The following is a 19652-nucleotide window of genomic DNA, read 5'->3' as shown; positions in this document are numbered from 1 at the left end:
CGCATCTAGTCACACGTCCTAATTCAAGGCCTGTGGTCTTATTGAATATAATCCATCCAATCACTACTTGCTATGTCTGGTTTCTTTCCATTGAGACATGTGTCAATGATCCCATTCTATCCCACTCCTCTTTCTGCTGTCCCAAAGGAGGACTACCTAGCCAGCTTTCCAGGCCAAGTTCAAATCTTTCCTTTGCAATTTATATATTTCTTCTCTTCTTGATTCAAACTCTTACTCAAAAGTTATCACTTCTAGAATTAGTTCCTCCCTTGGAATCCTCTGGATTCCAAGCACTTGCATTTAATTTTGTAAAAACACCACACTGCACCAGAAGTATTGTTTATATGGCTGTATTCTGTACTTGGGGGCTTTCCAGGTGGCGCTAGTGGTAAAGAACCTGCCTGTCAATGCAGGAGACATAGAGACACGGTTCAATTCCTGGATCAAGAAGATCCCCTGGAAGAGAGCATGGCAACCCACTCCAGTATTCTTACCTGGAGAATTCCATGGACAGAGGAGCCTGGCAGGCTACAGTCCATGGGATTGCAAAAGGGTCAAACACAACTTAGTGACTAAAACAGTCCATGGAGTTTGCAAAAAGTCAGACATGACTGAAGAGATTAGCACAGCACATTCTGTATTTATTATAGCAGAATCTGTATTTTGTTCATTTTTATAATTTAAAAAGACTTAACAAAATCTGATTTGTAAGAGATGCTTAAGAAACAATTGTTGAATAAAAAAATAAATGATTCCCCAAAACTCTGAACTCTGTGCTTGTGTATATATCATATATATATAATATTTATGTATTATGTACTACATATCATATATATAATATTTATGTAATTTTAAATATAATTTGTGTACGTGATTCCTATTATGCAAGTACAAGAATTTATCTTGAGAATATACCTAAAAGTGAAAATTCTGGGTCATACTATATACACATACAGATCAGCTTCAGGAGATAATGCCAAACTGCTTTCCAAAACGGTCATACCATATTTTACTTCCAGCAGCACTGTAGGAACATTTCTATGGATCTGGATCCATTTTCTTTTCAACACCTGGTATTTTTAGGCATGTTAATATTTTACAAACTAAATGAGTATAATATGGCATCTAATTATGGATTTAATTTTCATTTCCTTGATGATATACAATGTTGAATGTGTCTTCACTTGTTAATTTATACCTTTGTCAATTTTTCTGTTATTAATTTTGCTTATTGATTTGTAAATTACTTTATATGTTATTTACAAAAGTTACTTAATTTCTTTGGTCCTCAAATTCTATTTTTATAAACAGGGAATATTATGATACCTATGTCTAGACTTGTCATGAGGATTAAGTGTGAACATGTATTTTATACATATAGTGTTGTTGCTGTTTAGTTGCTAAGTTGTGTCTGACTCTTTTTGCAACCCCATGGACTGTAGCCTGCCAGGCTCTTCTATCCAAGGGATTTCCCAGGCAAGAATACTAGAATGGGTTACCATTTCCTTCTCTAGGGGGTCTTCCTGATTCGTGGATCAAACCTGCCCCTTCTGCCTGGCAGGGGATTCTTTACCACTGAGCTGCCTGGTTAGCCTATGTAAAGTGTGAAATGTAGGCTAATTGTAATACTGGTTAGGATTAATTTTTGTGCAACTGGGATGGCCTAGAAATTCCAAAATGGAAAGAACACCAGAACAGGATTCAGAAAACCAGAGTTCCAGACACACTTCTGCCATGACCTTTCTGAATATCCTCAGAAATGATATTCTGAAAGATATATATCGTTTATCAGCCTCAGTTTACCATCTGTAACATGGCTACAATGTCTGTTTTGCTATAATGCTGTGAGCACGAGGTGATGTTTAGTAAACAGGGCTGGTACTAGGCTAAGGTGAGTGAGGGGACACTAAAAATCTTACAATCAAGATAATATTTTAAAAAATCAAAATCAGGGCAAGATTCTAAGATATCCAATTTTTAAATATAGTATTTTATCTTTAGGAGGGCTATTTGCTTTCCACATTTGAGAAATTATTAGACATACAATTATCTATTATAGATAAAATGGCCAGAGGTAAAACCAGAAACAGGAGGTTGACAAGGACAGTTATCATTTGCAGCTTTTTAAAGAACACTTGCAAGCATTTGATCTTTGTTCTCTCCAGCAACAAAAGATTGTGAATGGTCACTGCTCAGCTGGCAAATGATGGTGTTTTGAAATCTTTGGAAGCCAATTTCCAGCTGATTGGCTCTTTTCACTATTGGTGAGTTACTCTGTCTTTATTACAGCTGACTGATCTCAGCTGGTTGCATTTTTTGGCCCTGTATCTTTTTCCTCACGAAGTGGATGCTAATAGCAAAGGTGTCACTTTCCTTGTAAGTGCTGATGCCTCCCTCTGCCTACAGAACAGCAAGGACAGTTAAGGTGTTTCTCATAAAAACAGAGCACTTCCAGTACATGGTAAATAATAAACTGAAACTCAGCCAGTGGTGACAGGATTGGATGGTGACACAACTGGTGACACGGATGGTTTAGAGGTGGGTAAGTGTTTTAGAACTTTGTAAACACTGAACATCTTCCAACTCTACATACTTAGAATGCCCCGATAAGTAATGATCTGGATATGATTTCTTGCTTTGGAAGCACCCCATCATGAGATTTATCAAAGAGGCAGAAGGGACTCCCAGATCTTTAATGCACAATCAGGGGTATGATAGAGGAGGATGGATAAATGTACTATATATAACAGTCAAACATACCCTCTGTTTTTACTGTTGTGAATATTGATTTCCAAATGGATTTAATCAAAATCAATAACAAAATGTACAGTAATGAAGTAATGTAAAATGCAGTAATGTATAGGCCAAGAGGTTGACTATGGAATATATTAACAGAGAAGCAGTTTTACAAGAATAATTCATTTCTCTTTTAGAATCTTTCTTCAACCTACTATAAGACAATAAGAAGGAGAAGCAAAGCTCTAGAGGTGGGCCACAAAACAAGTACTTTACAGAACTTTTAAAAATTATCGTAGCAAATTTAGTGATACAGGATTGCTCTATAGATAGAAAGACACAAAAAAGAAATCTATTTATAAGATCAGAAAGCTGACCTACAGGTGGATGGTCCAAACATTGTCCTTTCAGGTTGGCTTATAAAGGAAAATAAAATGTCTGATTTTCAACAATATCATAATGATTTTCTAAAAATCAAATAAATTCTAAAATGTTTTATATATACCATTGGAGTACACAAATGCATCCTAAAGTTAAATGGGAAAGGGCACAATTGTCCAAAATTGTCTACTTATTAAATTTATATACTAAGTGGTAAAAGAGGGAACTGTATTACATAGAATTGGCCAGAAAGGTCCAAGGTGATTTTTGAGTAATCAATATTTTTAAATATATGCTACAGCTTTAAAACAGAGAAAAATAACTGATACTGGCAATCACTAGAAACCTGTTTGTTTGTTAAGGAAGCTTAATGATTTGCTGGCAAAGACTGACTATAATACAAAGATTTCAAAGAGTATTTTATCAAGAAGGAATAGCATTCCCATTTTGTATAGAATCAAACTGAAATCTCAGGATATTAAGAGGTCTTACATAAATCACTGGAGGAACTCTTTCACTCATTTATCATTTCTATTTCTCTCTTTACAACTTTAATTTACTTTTCCCCTTGTATTTGGCTGATGCTCCTCTCAATTAACCTTTGTGTTACCATCTGCAGTCCCTCATTTCCTTCCTCCTCTGTTTCCCCATTTTTTCTTCATCTGACTATCCTTATTCTCTCTAGAAAAGCTTTAAAAGAGGAAAGAATAAAGAAAAAAAGAGGGAAAATAACCTACCTTTAATCATAGGTGAAATAGCTGATTTAAAGTAAGAGACCATTTTTTAATTTCCTTTTAAATGAAAAGATGGGAAAAGGAAGGAAGGAAGGAAGAAAGAAAAGTAGGAAGGTAGGAAAGAACTGGGGGCAGGTGGGGGGAAAAAATTAAAGGAGAAGAGAATAAATGAATTTCCAATGTTTGCTAGCACAGTCCTACAATGATTAATGGGAACTTCCACATGCCATTTCTGTGTAATGCCTGAGCATTATTGAAGACAAGCACTGACATACACAAACATTATTAGAATCCAAACAGCAATAGCCTTTGTAAGGGTAGAATGGCTCAGAATTCAGAAATCAGACCCATCTAGGGTCTAGTGACATTTCCTGCTCATCCTCAGGGGACACCACCACGACTGAAGTAATAGAAGTCAAAACTTCAATCAGGCCCTTATTAGTTACTTTGCACACACAATACAAGGTGCCATGTTTAGTGGCAAAACTAGAGCTACCGCAGCTTAGAAATGACAAAGCTTTTTAAAAAATCTATCTTTGACTGCTCAATATAAGGTTAGGAGCAGGTCATGTACCAAGTTTTTTCTGTTTTGTTTTTTTTTACCAAATTAATGCTATCAGGGGAATTACACTTAAATGGAATTCTTTCTCTCTAAACAATTCCATCTAGTTTCACTACTGTTTTTTCTCTCCATCCCTCCCCTACATAAAATGAATCAGACAGGTAGACATCTGGAATAATATATAAAGAATCAAGTTATCAAACAAGCCAAGATTTACCACCAGGTTTTATGCCCTCTTCTCTAAGTTATCCAGGAGATGCAAGTCTCAAATAGCCAGTAATTTTTTTGATAGCTTTCAAATAATCTTTGACATCTGCTTCTTGGTGCATAATCTTCATTCAAATGGCCAAAAATAATTTAAAGAGTCTCTTCTATTTGGGAATCATTTTCTTCATCTATTTTTTACTTAAACATCACATTGGTGTGATTAAGAGAAGGCTTCCTATCTCAGCCATCAAATACATGTAGGAATCAAAATCTAAATCTAATCACCAAGCTTATTATTCCTTACTTAAAGGCAAAAGATTCTTTTTTATGGCATCTTTTTTTTTTTCAATTCTAACTACTGTTTTTCTATAACAAGGTATCATGTTGTCATCATTTGCCAGTCCAGTGAGAGAAAATTTCATTACACCTATGTCTCCACATATATGGTAAACTGGAAAACTGAAGATGTTTATTTTCAGTATCTGAGTGAATTAATGATAATACTTTAACCCTGATATGCCCACATATAATGTGTATGTTTGAGCTGGGGCATTGGAGGTGAACAAGAGTTCATAGAAGTAGACTTTAAAGTGACTCTAATAAGCATAGTGAAAAGTGACTGGGTTGACAGAAGTGACATTGAGTTGATAGAAAGCCCTGAATTCTAGAATAAGGAATATTTGGATTTTATCCACAAAGTGACATTGAGTTATTGTAGATTCTTAAACTGAGAAGTGATGAGATAAAAGCTATAATTCAGGAAGATCTGTCTATGGTGGATGCTTGGCAACTGGGTAAAGGGAAAAATAAAGGAGCAGGAGTTAAATGGAAAAGAGAAGGAGGCTAAGATTATGTTTAGGATGCTAACAACAGCAATAATCCATAATAAAGCAAAAAGGGCCTGCTATAGACAGAATGTTTGCATCTCCCTGAAAATTCATATGTGGAAACAATTCCCAGTATGATGATATTAGGAGTAGGAGCTTTGGGGAGTGGTTAGGTGATGAGGGTGGTTCCCTTATTAATGGGATTAGTGTCCTTATAAAAGCAACCTTAAAGAGCTCCTTTACCCTTCTACCATGTAAGAACACAGCAAAAAGACAGTCATCTGTGAATCAGGAAACAAGCCCTCATCAGATAGCAAATCTGCTAGCATCTTCATCTTGGCTTCCTCAGCCTCCAGAACCATGAGAAATAAATTTCTGTTGTTTATTTATTTATTTTTTAATTTTTATTTTTACTTTATTTTACTTTACAATACTGTATTGGTTTTGCCATACATTGACATGAATCTACCAAGGGTGTACATGAGTTCCCATGGCAAAGGGCACAATTTCTGTTGTTTAAAAGCAGTCTATGTCTGATGCAGGATATGACACGCTTGGGGCTGACGCGCGGGGATGACCCAGAGAGATGTTGTGGGGAGGGGGGTGGGAGGGGGGTTCATGTTTGGGAACGCATGTACACCTGTGGTGGATTCATGTCAATCTATGCCAAAACCAATACAGAATTGTAAAGTAAAAATTAAAAATAAATAAATTAATTAATTAAAAAAAAATAAAAGCAAACAAACAAAAAATAAATAAATAAAAAATAAAAAATAAACCCAGACTCTTGCATCTTCCGATACAGGGAAAAACACTAAAACCTTTAATTTGTTGATTTAAGATGTCTGTTTTTGTGATTAGCAGTAGTATTTGAATATAGACTACGTCTGTTTGTTTTTTCAGCAAAAACTCCTCTATATCCTGGCTTCTCCATTACCTCTTTGGAATAGTCCCTCAGAATTATCTGACAGGCTGCTGTTCTGGACTATAGTTTTCATTAATGCCCTAAATAAAATGTAATTCTCAATCCAAAAAAAAAAAAAAAAAGCCAACCAATCTACACTATTCTCTTATGGCAGCTCCAAAGGACTGAGACATGACCTAAACCACAAGGTGGAGAGAAAGGATAAGAAAGGCAGATCAGAGGGAAAACTTGATTATGTGAAGATTGGCAGGGATAGATAAACCAACAACTATAGAAGATTATTAATCCTAAATCATGATAACAGAGAACAAGGAGGAGGAGGAAAGTGGAAGTCATTTAATGACAGTGATTTGGAAATGGGGAGGGTTTGGAAAGGGGGAAAGGGCAGGGAAATTAAGTCTAATTAGGTTTAATATGTAGTTCAACCCTTGTTAAATTTGAGAGGCTTAAGTTACATCCAGGATATTTTAAGCAACCAGCATGAAGATGATAGCAGAGGTCTTAATGATTAAACTGACCAAGGGAGAAAAGGCAGAGAAACAGAAAGCCAAGGGCATGACCTTGGAGAATATTTGATTTTGAAAAGTGGAATGTAAGACCAAAAAAAGAGATCTTGGAGGGGAGGGAGTGAAAGGTCCCAGGCACATTGGAATAATTGCAGGAGTCCTTACTATAGAGAAAGACATGGGTTCTAGTTTTTGTCACTTACTAGTGATAACATTGATTGAATTCCATGATTGTTCTATGCTCCTATAAAATTAAGGATGTGGAAGAGTTCCATTTCTGCTTCAGATATAGAAAGCTAGAGTGTTGATAACTCTGACAACAAAGAAATGCCAAATAGACATAACATTATAAGTTTTTTTGAACCTCTGGGAGATCTGATGTTACAACACAAAACCAAGAGAGAGATTCCTCATGGGCCATGCAGACTGGTTCAGCATGGGAAGAAGATCTTCATACAAGCCAAGTCAGAAGAAGCCTAGCTAAAATTTTAGCAAGTGCTAAAGGCGAAGTGGGATAGCATGACAATGTAGAACTCTTGTGAGCCCCAGAGCACAAGAAGATTTATGCTCACTCATAGGCTCTTTTCTCTTCCAAGTTTGCGGGCTGTGAGAGAAACCAAAGAGAGCACCCTCTGTGGTGTGAATGTGCAGGAAGGAATAAGCTGAAACTGCAAAATGCATTAAGTTCTATCATCTTAATTCAGAATGTTTTCTCTTACACAGTAAAGCTATAATCCACTGGAGAGAGTCCTGAATCTCGTGGATGGTAAACAACTGTTGTCAGAAGAGAAACTAATCCTCTTCTCTAACAACTGAAGTGTTAAAGAACCTACAGCATAACTCCTAACTCATCCATAAGTTCCAACTCCTAACTCATCCACAAGTTTATTTTCAAAGTTAAGGATAATTACCAGTGTACTTTTTGACTCTATGAATTTGACTATTCTCAGTATCTTGTATCAATCAGTTCAGTCGCTCAGTCGTGTCTGACTCTTTGTGACCCCGTGGACTGCAGCATGCCAGGCCTCCCTGTCCATCACCAACTCCCGGAGTTTACTCAAACTCATGTCCACTGAGTCAGTGATCCCATACAACCATCTCATCCTCTATCATCCCCTTCTCCTCCCACCTTCAATCTTTCCCAGCATCAGGGTCTTTTCATATGAGTCAGTTATTCACATCAGGTGGCCAAAGTACTGGAGTTTCAGCTTCAGCATCAGTCCTTCCAAAGAATTCAGGATAGGATGGACTAGTTGGATCTCCTTGCAGTCCAAGGGACTCTCAAGAGTCATTTCCAACACCACAGTTCAAAAGCATTAATTCTTCAGATCTTGTATAAGTGAAATCAAAGAGTATTTGTCTGCACCTAATGTATTTTGGGTATAGTAGGCTTCCCTGGTGGCTCAGATGGTAAAGAATCTGCTTGCCAATGCAAGAGATCCAGGTTCAGTCCCTGGGTTGGGAAGATCCCCTGGAGAAGAGAATGGCTACTCACTCCAGTATTCTTACCTGGAGAATTCCATGGACAGAGGAGACTGGCAGGCTATAGTCCATGGGGTTGCAAAAAGCCAGACACAACTGAGCTACTTACATTAACTAACTAATGTATATTGGAATGCATTTTTAAGGTTAACAATATATGTCCTACAAACAGACTGCACCTTCTTTTTTCCCCCTTCTCTGGGGGGCAGGGGATGAGAAGGTGGAATGGGGAGTTAGCATTTAATGGGGCAGAATTTCAGTTTAGGAAGGTGAAAAATTTGGGAGATAGATGATAGTGAGAGTTGTACAACAGTATGAATGTACTTAATACCACTGAACTGTACACTAAGTTAAAATAGTAGGTTTTATATTATGTGACTTTTACCACAACAACAACAACAAAAAAAACAAAACAAGGGTTAATTATCAGATAGTTACATTAACAGGCCAGGCAACAATACTAGAGAGGGGTATTGTTAGGGGTTGAATTGCGTCCTCCGCAAATTCATATGTTAAAATCCTAACCACCAGTACCTAAAAATATGGCCTTACCTGGAAATACAGTTATTCCAAGTGTAATTAGTAAAGGTAATATGACTGATGTCCTTATAAAAAGGAGAGCTTTAGATATATGCACAGGGAGAATGCAATGTGAAGATGATGTGAGAGGTCAGGGTGATGTTTCTACAAGCCAAGAAATGCTACAGATTGCCAGTAAACCACCAGAGAGCTTCCCAGGTGGTGCTAGTGGTAAAGAACCTGCTTGCCAATGCAAGAGACCTAAGAGACGTGAGTTTGATCCATGGATCAGGAAGATCCCCTGGAGGAGGGCATGGCTACCCATTCCAGTATTCTTGCCTAGAGAATCTCATGGACAGAGGAACCTGCCAGGCTACAGTCCATAGATTTACAAAGAGTCAGATATGACTGAAGGGAGTTAGCACACACACATGCAAATCACTAAAACCTAGGGAAGATGCTGGGAACACATTTATCCTCCTAACCCACAGAATGAACTATTCCTGATGATATCTTGATCTTGAACTTCTACCCTTCAAAACTATGAAATAATACATTTCTCTTTTTTAAGCCACTCAGTTTGTGATACTTTGTTATGCCAGCACTAGCAAACTATTACAGGCTTTGAGGAAGTTATAGAGTTAGATTTATTAATTCATTTATTGAAAATATTTTTTCAGACTCTGCTATGTGAAGTGAATAGTGTAATGAACAAAACAGATAAGGTCCCTGCCCCCAAAGGGCTATTTAGGAAACAAACAATAAAGCAAATGTATACATTAAATGTGAAGTAGTGGCACATGCTTTGAAGAAAACTAAAGTAGGGTAAGAGGTCTAGGAATATCAGGGGCATGGAGAAATGCTTCTCTGAGGAGATGTCATGGAATAGAGACCTAATGAGGAGAGGCAAAAGTCAGGTGAATTCTTGATGGACCAGGGCTCTAGCAAACGTCTTGAGGCAGAAACTTCTTTGGCATATTTTGAGAAACAGGAAGACTAAAGTCTCTAGAGCAGAGTGAGGTGAGAGAAGAGAGATAAGATCTGAGTGGCAAAGGCAAGATCATGCAGGATTTACAAGGACTTCAAATTTTATTCCAAGTGAGATGGGAAACCATTGGAGAGTAATGAGAAATTATTTAAATTTTATAAGACAGCTGCCATGAGAAGGTTAAACTTTGTAGGAAGGTTAATGTGAAATATGGAAGACACTTTGCAGTTGTTCATGCTGAGCTAGTATTATCTTGAGCTAAAATAGAAGCAGAAGTGGTCACACATACCTGCTGATGGCCCATGATAGTTAAATGGGTGTTGGTCAGGAGGAGTCTCTACTTACTAAGAAAAATTTCCAGCCTGAATTAGAAGGTGTAACTTTAAGTAGATTTCAAAGCTCTGGGAAGTAACTATGTAGTATAACTAGGGACATAATGGCTGTAAATATTTTAAAAACCTGCAAGACTTTGGCAAATATTTTCAAATGGTAGCATCTTAACAGAAAGTGTATTTCAACAAAGAACACATTTGCACCTTTCCATCCTTCAAAAGGTTTTCTGCATTTCTACCCAGGGTGCTCTCCCCAGTTAAGAACCATTGGTGAAACAGTTTTGAAAGTACTTGCCTTTCATCACACGCCAAAATAAATAAAAAAACTGTGGTCGCAGATTTTGCAAGGATTGATTCAATTGTGGAAAAGAATATGTTTGATCTGTAGAGACTCTCCAGGGGAAAATGTTTTGAGTGAAAGGGTAGCATTTTATTTTTAAAAACAAATGCTTCATTGTCCTTCATCCATAAGGCTGATATCTGCACACACAGAAATGAGGGAAAAGATTTAAATATTCACCCAAGCCATGTGCACATGGGAAGGTGCTGAAAATAGGAGGAATCAAAGCATTATTGAGATCACAGAGGGATGATTTTTGCCTAGATTGTTCAGATCAAATACCTCACTGGAGCTAGTGTCCAAGATCATTGTCTTTTACCTAAAAAGAGGTAGATCCTGCTATTTTTATTTTCCTAGGAAACCACTAGCACCTTTATTCAGATTCTGTTAAAATGTATTTCCCAAGAGTTATACTAAGTCAAATATTGGTAAATCTTCATAATTCTGGATATTAAACTGCTATAAAAACCAACTATCTTCTAAATGTCAACCCAGTACTTTTCTTGATTAGATTCATAGCTTTTCCCAAGTCCTTAATCAATGCAGTCTCAATCAAATAACCCTAATCAACTTTGCTTCCTAATTTGATGAATTATGCTAATAAACTCTAATTTTCACTAAGAAAATGTAAATTTGCAGTAATCCTGTAAATTTATTTTCATTTCAGTGAGATACTTGCACCATTTTCAAAACTGTCTAATCTCATTTTCTATTTACAGAGGTTTTGACTAAGCTAGATTTTCTGCTGGACTATGCCCAATATGCTAAAGTTATATTCCTTAATGAACGGTGTCTGATTTTTTTCATCAGTTAATATGAAAGTCTGCTAAGTCATATGCCTCTCCATCTTATCAATGTCTGATAGTGGAGGATGCTCACCATTTGGGGTTGTGTTCCATAGCAGGAATATTCTGGGACTTGATCCTATCATCCTGTCATACTATCACATGGGTAAATTTAGATACTCTACCCTGACACTCTAACTCATATTTGGATATATAGTCTTTCCTTTAGTCAGACAATCTTACTAAGATTTGCATTTCTTTTTTAGCAGATTTTTTTTTTATGAGAAGATGAGAACAACCCACATGTTCAAGACATATTGCACCAGACATATATACTTTCTTCCCTAAATTGATGAACAAACTCTACAGATGTTAACAGTCAGGACCCTTTCTTTTATTTCACCTGTCACTGCCCATGTTGTTGGGTTTCCAATCAATATTGCCAAGTGACCAAATGCTTAATCTTATCTCCTAAATTGATTTCAATTTAATTTGACCATTATTGTTATATCCTTACTAAGAGCAACATTCTATGCTAAGTACTACTAATAGTATATTAACGAATAAAACAGCTCTTCGTTCATGGGCTCACAACTTGCATGAAACCCTAGACTAGTATTTATCTTGAATGATCCTAGATTGACATTAATCTTGAATAGATATAGAGCTGTGGAGAAACTTATTTGTAAAAAATCAGGGAGCAAGGATCTTCAGAGTAAACTTATCACAGTGTCCTTAATTACAGAATTCTTCAATCTACTCCAAGGAAAATAAGTATGACACACTGGAAAAGACTCTTGGTTCAGTGACTCCAGTATTCTAGTTCTCACCATCTTTAATGAAAAAGGCTATCTAAAAATAAAATCTATGTAAAATAACTATACGATTGGGCAGGGTCTTAAAAATATCTTGGCTCAATCCTCTTATTTTAAAGATGAGTGAACTAGGCTCAGAGATGAAAAGTGGCTTGTCTTGGGTCATCCACTTCTAAGTGGCAGATCAAGAAACAGAACTTAGTTCAGTGAGTCTTATTCTCAAACACTCAGCCTCTCCGCCTCTCTGGCTAATTGAATATCAAGAGGCTGAACATAATCCATATTTAAGCCCTAGGGGTAAAAATGGCATAAGAAAGAAATTATGCATCAAAGTGAGATATGGGAAACCTGTGCTGAGTTCCACTCACTAATTTCCTTCCTCTTGCGATGGACAGGGAGGCCTGGCGTGCTGCAATTCATGGGGTCGCAAAGAGTTGGACACGACTGAGTGACTGAACTGAACTGAACTGAACTGATGCCAGAAAATGGATGACTTGCTCCTCCCAATCTCAGAGACTCAGATTAATGTAAATGTGGGAAAGGGAAAAAGATAAGTGGAAACTTTATCAATCTGGAGGAAAGACGAGGAGCACCAGCAACAGTTTACTGGAGAGGCACACTGACTATTCTTTAGCTGCACAGGGTCAAAACCTGGCTTTATCATCCACTGTGTTTGCTTGAGTGAGTTACTTAAACTCGCTGTTTTGATTCTTCATCTCTGAAATGGGATAACAGCTGCCTTAAAATGCTGCTTTGAGGATTAAGTAATTGATATTCATAGAGTGGTTAGATTTGCCTAGTAATATAGTATAATAATATAAGGGAATAATCTAATATAAACCAGAATAGTTAGAGATATGTCTTATCTAAAAACAATTTCTTTTGTGTTCTTTGTATAGGAGGCAAATTTCAAAGAGAATATTCTTTTGAGGACTCCAGTACTCTTGCCTGGAAAATCCCGTGGATGGAGGAGGCTGGTAGGTTGCAGTCCATGGGGTCACTAAGAGTCGGACATGACTGAGCGACTTCACTTTCACTTTTCACTTTCATGCATTGGAGAAGGAAATGGCAACCCACTCCAGTGTTCTTGCCTGGAGAATCCCAGGGACAGGGGAGCCTGGTGGACTGTCGTCTATGGGGTCGCACAGAGTCGGACACGACTGAAGCGACTTAGCAGCAGCAGCAGCAGCAGCAGTGCAAATATGCTATATTGTTCGTTAAGATGTCAACTTCAGACCAAACTGGTATTATGACATTCAGATGGAAGACATCAGACATGTTAAATTTTTAAAAATTAACAATCAGTTTAATTTCCTCATTGGGTTTTGTGAAACATCCATTTCTCTTGAATATACATATAAACATGAGTCAAAAGAACTGAAAGTCTTCCATAGTCTATAGCATTGGGAAGCACTGGGATAAACAGAATTTAGTAGGTTTCTTTACTGCAGGACTGTTAAAAGCCTATATTATGCTAATGTGAATTGTAAATTTTGTTTATTAAGGTAAGAAATAAATCATCATTAAATGTAACTATGTTTTAAAAACTTTCAAATTATTGATAGTCTTTCAAAAGTTCATTCCTGCAGGCAATGATTCTGATAGAGGTTTAAAAACAGATGCATGATACTGGATGCTTGGGGCTGGTGCACTGGGACGACCCAGAGGGATGGTACGGGGAGGCAGGAGGGAGGGGGGTTCAGGATGGGGAACATGTATATACCTGTGGCGGATTCATGCTGATGTATGGCAAAACCAATACAATATTGTAAAGTAATTAACCTCCAATTAAAATAAATAAATTTATATTAAAAAAAAAACAAATCTGTATGATCATTCATAGCTGATAACCTCTCTAAGAGTTTATACAGCTCATTCTGCATCAGTGGCCAATGTAAAGTCCACAAAAGTGAAAGATTTCTGCAGCTTTTCCACAATATAAAAAAGAACAAATAGTAATATTCATGCATTGAAAGGAGCGTGCTAAGTCGCCTCACTTGTGTCCCGCTCTGTGTGACCATATGGACTGCACACTTCCAGACTCCTCTGTCCATGAAGTTCTCCAGCCAAGAATATGGAATGGGTTGCCATTTCCTTGTCCATGACCTAACCTAGACAGCATATTAAAATGCAGAGACATTACTTTGCCAACAAACGTCCATCTAGTCAAAGCTATGGCTTTTCCAATAGTCATGTATGGATGTGAGAGTTGGACTATAAAGAAAGCTGAGTGCTGAATAAATGATAGGGATCTTTCTGACCTAGGGATTGAACTCAGGCCTCCTGCATAGCAGGCAGATTCTTTACCATCTGAGACACAGGTTCAGTCAGTTCAGTTGCTCAGTCATGTCCAACACTTTGTGACCCCACAGAGTGCAGCACGCCAGGCTTTCCCGTCCATCACCAACTCCTGGAGCTTGCTCAAACTCATGTCCATCGACTTGGTGATGTCATCTAACCATCTCATTCTGTCATCCCTTTCTTTTCCTGCCTTCAATCTTTCCCAGGATCAGAGTCTTTTCAAATGAGTCAGCTCTTTGCATCAGGTGGCCAAAGTATTGGAGTTTCAGCTTCAGCATCAGTCCTTCCAATGAATATTCAGGACTGATTTCCTTTAGGATTGACTGGTTGGATCTCCTTGCAGTCCAAGGGACTCTCAAGAGTCTTCTCCAACACCACAGTTCAAAAGCATCAATTATTCAGCACTCAGCTTTCTTTATAGTCCAACTCTCACATCCATACATGACTATTGGAAAAGCCATAGCTTTGACTAGATGGACGTTTGTTGGCAAAGTAATGTCTCTGCATTTTAATATGCTGTCTAGGTTAGGTCATGGCTTTTCTTCCAAGGAGAAAGTGTCTTTTAATTTCATGGCTGCAGTCACCATCTGCAGTGATTTTGGAGCCCCAAAACATAAAGTCTGTCACTGATTCCATTGTTTTTGCACCTATTTGCATGAAGTGATGGGACCAGATGCCATGATTTTTGTTTTTTGAATGTTGAGTTTTAAGCCAGTGTTTTTCACTCTCCTCTTTCACTTTCATCAAGAGGCTCTTTAGTTCCTCTTCACTTTCTGCCATAAGGGTGGTATCATCTGTGTATCAGAAGTTATTGATATTTCTCCTGGCAATCTTGATTCCAGCTTGTGCTTCATCCAGCGCGGCATTTTGCATGATATATTCTGCATGTGAGTTAAATAAACAGGTGACAATATAGGGCCTTGATGTACTTCTCTACCAATTTTAAACCAGTTCATTGTTCCATGTCTGGTTCTAGCTGTTGCTTCTTGACCTGCATACAGATTTCTCAGGAGGCAGGTAAGGTGGTCTATTCTCATCTCTTGAAGAATTTTCCACAGTTCATTGTCATCCATGCAGTTAAAGGATTTGGTTCAGTCAATAAAGCAGAAATAGATGTTTTTCTGGAACTCTCTTGTTTTTTCAATGATCCAACAGATGTTGGCATTTGATTTTTGGTTCCTCTGCCTTTTCAGAGGGATTGGGGGCAGGAGGAGAAGGCTGGAGGCATCATGGACTCGATGGATGTGAGTCTGAGTGAACTCCGGGAGATGGTGATGAACAGGGATGCCTGGCGTGCTGCGATTCATGGGGTTGCAAAGAGTCGGACACGACTGAGCGACTGAACTGAACTGAACTGAACTGCCTTTTCTAAAACCAGCTTGAACATTGGGAAGTTCTTGGTTCACATACTGTTGAAGTTTTGCTAGAAGAATTTTGAGCATCGCTTTGCTAGTGTATGGGATGAGTGCAATTGTGCGGTAGTTTGAACATTCTTTGGCATTGCCTTTCTTTGGGATTGGAATGAAAACTGACCTTTTCCAGTCCTGTGACCACTGCTGAGTTTTCCAAATTTGCTGGCATATTGAATACAGCACTTTCACAGCATCATCTTTTAGGATTTGAAATATCTCAACTGGAATTTCAACACCTCTGCTAGCTTTGTTTGTAGTAATGCTTCTTAAGGCCCACTTGACTTCACATTCCAGAATGTCTGGTTCTAGGTGAGTGATCACATCATCGTGGTTATCTGGTCATGAAGATCTTTTTTGTATAATTCTTCTGTATATTCTTGCCACCTCTTCTTAATATCTTCTGCTTCTGTTAGGTCCATACCATTTCTGTCCTTTATTGTGCCCATCTTTGCATGAAATGTTCCCTTATATCCCTAAATTTTTTTGAAGAGATCTCTAGTCTTCCCCATTGTACTGTTTTCCTCTATTTCTTTGCACTGATCACTGAGGAAGGCTTTCTTATCTCTCCTTGCTATTCTTTGGAACTCTGCATTTAGATGGGTATATTTTTCCTTTTCTCCTTTGCCTTTCCCTTCTCTTATTTTCTCAGCTATTTGTAAGGCCTCTTCAGACAACCATTTTGCCTTTCTGCATTTATTTTTCTTGGGGTCTTATTTAAAGGAGAGCTAGCATGAAATCTTTATAGAATGTCCAGCAAATTAATACGCCTCCTGTTAAGAGTGAGTAGAAGACTTATTTTTTCCTTAAAGAGGTAAAACACACCCTCAGATAAGCCAGAGTGCTTGGTTCCTGAAGAGTTCATTTCTCTGTGTTTCAAAATATATCTGAGTCCAGTAGTCATACAAGATTTAAATTATCCTATTAGGAAGAAGTCCTTCCCCCTGAAGTAAACTCAGCATGAAAGACTCATTTAATGAGTTCTAGTCTTAAAGTTTTCTATTAAGAGAAGACTACATTCTGCAAAATATGATATATTTATATCAAGAGATGCAGAATGTGGAAAACAGGCCTTCTGTGGACTAGTAGAGTTTTTACAACTTTGATGATTATGCCACAAGCCGCCAAGCCTGCTAATCTGCCTGCTTTCATTAATTGATTCTAACAGCCCAGAGCATCTCACATCCATGTGCTTGAAATAATAGGATAGTTGTAATAGGACTGAAATATATATTCTTGAGTATTATCATCTGTAGTATATTTATATACTTTGTAGTTGATCTAGCCATATATTTTAGTAATTTATTATTTATTTAATATTATTTATATAATTTATTTATTTGATAAATTTTATCAAACCAAAATCCAGACTGTACAAAAGCCATAGTCAAGATATCAGTGACTACTTCAAGACATGGCATCCAAGAAAGCCTGTTCTTATTTACAAGTGTGACTTTAAACACTAGCATTAACCTATATGTTTAGGCCCATCAGTTTTCTGACAACTGATAGTTAGTGTTAGCATTGATTTGAAAAAAGGGAATTAGAGTTTGAAGAGAAAGTAGGAATATTTTCAGTTCAACCTTACAAAAATGAGAAGAAACACATTTGGACCTGTTGTGGAGAAAGTTTCTGAGAAGTTGGTTTAAAAAAAAAAAAAAAAAAGACTGAGAGATCCATGTGAGAAACCTTGAGGTGTTTTGTTCTGTTCTGGAATTAAGTTTTCATTGGCAGGTAGAAAAACATCCACTTGGTGTCGGAGGTATTCTCTCTGTTTAACTAGACTGAGGTATGTAAATGAATAAATGTTTGCAACATTTCTTTCCATGTTACTCTTTTTTCCCAGGAGTGCATTGGAGCCACGGGCATGAATTAATATATGAATTGGAGGAAGATGTTTGCTGAGCAGGTGGAACGTGGGAGACCATGTTGGCTCCAAACTATTAAGACTGACTATTAAGACTAAGCTATTAAGTCACATATTAGAAAAATCTCTTCTCTTCTCTCAGTCCTCATCTATACTCCTTTTCTTCCCCTACCCCAGCAAACATAACCTCTTCTCTATGCATAAACCTACTAATTCTAAACAAGATGCCCTCTGTCCCTGATTTCTGGAATTGTATAACAGAAATCACATGCAGTTACTAAAATAATGGTGTTTTTAAAGAGTTAGACTTTCTCTTTCAGGATTGTATCTCTCATTTATCAAGGAATGTTTATCCTTGTAAGTTTTCAGTATTATTTTAAGACACACTAAATTTTATCACTATAACAACTTGAAAAAATGTGAAATTGGTGGCAGAATTTCAGGCTATGATGGTATTCCCAAGGATTCTGATGTCCTTTTCAAAGTTAAATATGATAATGGAAGATAAACTGTGTAAAATGCCAGCACTTTTCTTCCCCCTCTTCTCTGTTTGTGTACTAAGACAAGAGGTCCCATTGGCAATAATATTTAAGGAAATAAACAGTATAGAGAGAGCTTTCAGTATCACTCATGAATTTGCTAGATACTCTGTTTCTCTCAATTGATTTTGGTTTTGGTGTTAATTCACTTAACATATATACATACATAAAATATACACAGCTTGTCTCATTATAATTGGTATTGGTAATTTAGGAAATATTGAATATATTAAACCATAAAATTTTTAATTTCAATGAAATAGGGAAATTGTATGTTGGATAAAATAGGCATGATTCACTTTCCAGCTAAAACTGAACCAATGTGTCTACCTTATATTACCTTACTTAAAAAAAAGACCGACAAATCTTACTTGATATGAATAACTTTTTGCTTCAAATGCATTTTAATGAACTCTCATTTTAATGTTCTAATATGACTATAGAGCGGCTGAGAGGAGCTACCCCACCTCCGAGGTCGGGGCAGCGGCCGAGAGGAGCGACCCCACGTCCAAGGAGTGGCAGCTGCCCAGGAGCAGGAGGGCCGAGAGCAGCTACTCCATGTTCAAGGTCAGGAGGGGCGACCTCGTTCAAGGTAAGGAGCAGCGGCTGCGCTTTGCTGGAGCAGCTGTGAAGAGATACCCCACATCCAAGGTAAGAGAAACCCAAGTAAGACTGTAGGTATTGCGAGAGGGCATCAGAGGGCAGACACACTGAAACCATAATCACAGAAAACTAGCCAATCTGATCACACAGACCACAGCCTTGTCTAACTCAATGAAACTAAGTCATGCCATGTGGAGCCACACAAGACGGACAGGTCATGGTGAGAGGTCTGACAGAATGTGGTTCACTGGAGAAGGGAATGGAAAACCACTTCAGTATTCTTGCCTTGAGAACCCCATGAACAGTATGAAAAGGCAAAGTGATAGGATACTAAAAGAGGAACTCCCCAGGTCGGTAGGTGCATAATATGCTACTGGAGATCAGTGGAGAAATAACTCCAGAAAGAATAAAGGGATGGTGCCAAAGAAAAAACAGTACCTAGCTGTGGATGTGACTGGTGATAGAAGCAAGGTCTGATGCTGTAAAGAGCAATATTGCATAGGAACCTGGAATGTTAGGTCCATGAATCAAGGCAAACTGGAAGTGGTCAAACAGGAGACGGCAAGAGTGAACATTGACATTCTGGGAATCAGCGAACTAAAATGGACTAGAATGGGTGAATTTAACTCAGATGACCATTATATCTACTACTGTGGGCAGGAATCCCTCAGAAGAAATGGAGTAGCCATCATGGTCAACAAAAGAGTCCGAAATGCAGTACTTGGATGCAATCTCAAAAATGACAGAATGATCTCTGTTCGTTTCCAAGGCAAACCATTCAATATCATGGTAAT

Source organism: Oryx dammah, unplaced genomic scaffold (genome assembly GCF_014754425.2).
Source record: "Oryx dammah isolate SB20612 unplaced genomic scaffold, SCBI_Odam_1.1 HiC_scaffold_26, whole genome shotgun sequence".
Taxonomy (NCBI): Eukaryota; Metazoa; Chordata; class Mammalia; order Artiodactyla; family Bovidae; genus Oryx; species Oryx dammah.
This window is presented reverse-complemented; position numbering follows the sequence as displayed.